Source organism: Octodon degus, unplaced genomic scaffold (genome assembly GCF_000260255.1).
Source record: "Octodon degus isolate 3935 unplaced genomic scaffold, OctDeg1.0 scaffold00067, whole genome shotgun sequence".
NCBI lineage: Eukaryota > Metazoa > Chordata > Mammalia > Rodentia > Octodontidae > Octodon > Octodon degus.
In genome coordinates this window covers 2152426-2155090 of record NW_004524643.1, presented here as the reverse complement: position 1 = coordinate 2155090, position 2665 = coordinate 2152426, and the positions used below count along the sequence as shown (strand labels likewise).

Here is a 2665-nt window from a genome sequence, read left to right as displayed (position 1 = left end):
AAAAAAAAAAAAAAAAAAAAAGTTAAATCCTTTTTGTATGTTTTGGCAGTTTCATTACCCTCCTTGCCTAAAATAACCATCATATAAAATGTCGATTTCTGTCAGTATAACATTTATTATTTTATTGCACAGTCATATAAATATTCTGATTTTTTTAGGGGTGGTGGTTCTTTTTGAGACAGGTCTCACTATGCTATTCAGGGTGGTCTTGAGCTCATTTTGCAGCCCAGACTGGTCTCAAACAGGTAATGATCCTTCTGTCTCAGCCTCTGGAGTGCTGGCATTACAGGCATGTACCTCCACACCTGTTCTGATTTTTATTTTGTCTCATCTTTACAAGATACTTTCCCAAAAACATTCTACAAAAACTTTCTTACACAATTTTCTCATATTTATACATACACATATGTATATATATGAACTCTAGAATCTAGAGTGATACTTTATTCAATCAAAAGATTATTTATGTAGTTGTTTTTGATGCAAGACATTAAGCCAGGATTTTATTCAGAGGGCAGTGCTAAATGAAAGTCCAAGCTCCATTACCTCATAGAAACATATATAATAGTAAAGGAATACATGATAATCAAACACGTACTTACTTACAAGAGCATATCCTTAACAAAATAGTGATCACTATGGAAGAACCCAAAGGAATCTCCTAATACATTTGAAAAAGTTAAGACCTGTGAGGAAAGAATTAGGCAGAAAAAATCGCTTCTTGGCCTTTTGGCTAAGATGAAGAGTAGTATCTGTTCTTATCAGACTCAGGTGGAAGACAGAAAGGAAGGACTGAACACAGTAAACTTCTATCACATCCTAAGCCTTTCATACATTTACTCATTACACGTTTTGGATTCCTTTCCTCTAGCTCTTTTGCAGGTATCTCACCTTATTTAATCTATTAAGGCTAGAGCTCATCAAGACACGTATGGACTAAAGCACCTGTTTAGAGTGCAGTGGCCAGGGTTTGACTCCCAGTGTGGTATGCTGTGCTGGCCCAGGGTGCTGAAAGGGTGATTGAGACTGGGTGTGGTGGTGCATGCTATAATCCCAGTGCTTGGGAGGCTAAAAACAGGAGGATCACTACAAGTCTGATCTGCGTAGTGAGACCCTGTACTAAATATATAAAAACAAAAACAAAATATAAGATGATGGTTGTACAACTCAATCTTACTAAAAAAATAAAAATCACTGATTGTTCCAAGAAGTGGACTTTATGGTACGCAAAATACACTCCAACAAAGTTGTTTAAAAATGGGAAGCAGTCAGGCAGTGGCACACACCTGTAATCCCAGCACGTGAGAGGCTGAGGCGGGAAAATGAGTTCTAGGCCAGTCTGGTCTAGATAGTGAGACCCTGTCTCAGGAGACCAAAAAAATGAAAGTGAAATAGAAATAATTGCCAGGCACAGTAGAGTACTAATCTCAGCTATTCAGAAGACTGAAGGAGGAGGACAGAAAATTTGAGTACTACATGGGCAATTTATCAAAGAGCTACTTTAAAACAAAGATTTGTAAAGCTGAGAATGTAACTCAGTGACAGAGCACTGTGCAAAGCCCTGGGGTTAATCCTGAGCACAGGGGTAGGGATAGGGGCAGAATGAAAGCCTCAAATCTGTAAATTATAAAACACACCAAGTAAAAGACATGCACTGACTCTTCAAATTAGAAAATAAAAAACTGTTATATAGTGTGTGTCTAGAAGTCGCCCCAAAGCCTCACACAGTCATGGGGCTTGCTCCTAGAGTTTGTAATGATTCCAGGTCCAATGCTGGGATTATGGGTATGAGCCCACATACTCATTGGGGTGGGTAGACTGCACACAATATGAAGGAGGGAAATAGGCTTGTTCTGTTGCTCCTCCTGTTTTGCTTATTCCTTTTGCTGTCTGCTACCACCATGAACTATTGCCCTCTGCCATGTGCTACTCTGCCTTGCAGTCAGCTATGAACTGAAACCACAACAAAATAAACCTTTCCCTCTTTAATTTGGGAGCGGGGTATTTTGTCTCAGCAATAAGAGAAAAGTAATCAAGACAAAAACATTCATTTTAGCAAAGGCAATCCTGGCCAACAAAGACAAAGCAGGAGGTATTATAATTCCTGACTTGAAATTATACTACAAAGCTACTGTAATAGTCAGCATGGTATTGGCAACAAAATAGACCTGAGGATCAGTGGAATAGATTAGTAGATGCAGAGGCCTCTAGGAACATACTCAGCCACCTGATCTTCAACAAAGGGGCCAAACACCCTTACTGGAAGAAAGATAGTCTCTTTAACAAATGGTGTTGGAAAATTTGGCTCTCTACATGCCGAAAACTAAAACCTGACCCAGGTCTATCACCATGCACTAAACTAAAGTCAAAATGGATTAAAGAACTGAACATTAAAACAGAAACACTAAATCTCCTAGAAGAGAAAGTAGGAGGATCTCTTGAAGACAAAGGGGTAGTAGGCAAAGAGTTCATAAACAAAAATCAAATCGCACGGGAAATACTTGAAAGAATTAACAACTGGGACCACCTCTTATTAAGAAGTTTTTGCACATCAAAAGAAATTACTAACAAAGTGAAAAGCAACCCACAAACTTTGAAAAAATCTTAACTAATAAACACTCTGACAAAGGTCTGCTCTCCAGAATTTATAAAGAACTAAAGAACA

General features: G+C 38.3%; 1 protein-coding gene and 1 pseudogene across 1 annotated transcript in view; one reads left to right on the top strand and one right to left on the bottom strand.

Moving 5' to 3' along the window:
* The window catches only part of Ipo7 (importin 7), an 80126-nt gene that overhangs the window by 72865 nt on the left and 4596 nt on the right, over positions 1-2665 (bottom strand). The window lies entirely within an intron of this gene.
* LOC111817729 lies at positions 714-829 on the top strand (annotated as a pseudogene).